This window comes from Lycium ferocissimum, chromosome 6 (assembly GCF_029784015.1).
Source record: "Lycium ferocissimum isolate CSIRO_LF1 chromosome 6, AGI_CSIRO_Lferr_CH_V1, whole genome shotgun sequence".
Classification (NCBI taxonomy): domain Eukaryota; kingdom Viridiplantae; phylum Streptophyta; class Magnoliopsida; order Solanales; family Solanaceae; genus Lycium; species Lycium ferocissimum.
Window position 1 is genome coordinate 58,293,624 of NC_081347.1, and position 357 is coordinate 58,293,980.

Consider the following 357-nt stretch of genomic DNA (forward strand, 5'->3'; position numbering starts at 1 on the left):
GAGAAAGAATAACACAGTTGCAATATCCATTATGGAAAGATCTGGGAAGATAAGTCAAAGTCACACATGGTCATGACAAGGGAACACAGGCTGTGAAATATAAAGAGGCAAATCAATACCAAACGCACCACCATGAGATGAACTAGAACATCTTGGCTTCTTACCAATGAGAAATCATATATAATCAAACAAGTACATGGCCATGGAAGGGTAGGGAGGCAACAAATGCACTCTTAAGGACAAATCAACAAAACCAGATAAGGAAAAAATAAGCAAGCAAAATCTGCACCTCTACCTAACCCCCCATCCTTGCCTCTTAATTAGAACTCATGAGCACAGTTATTATTTATTTGGGTC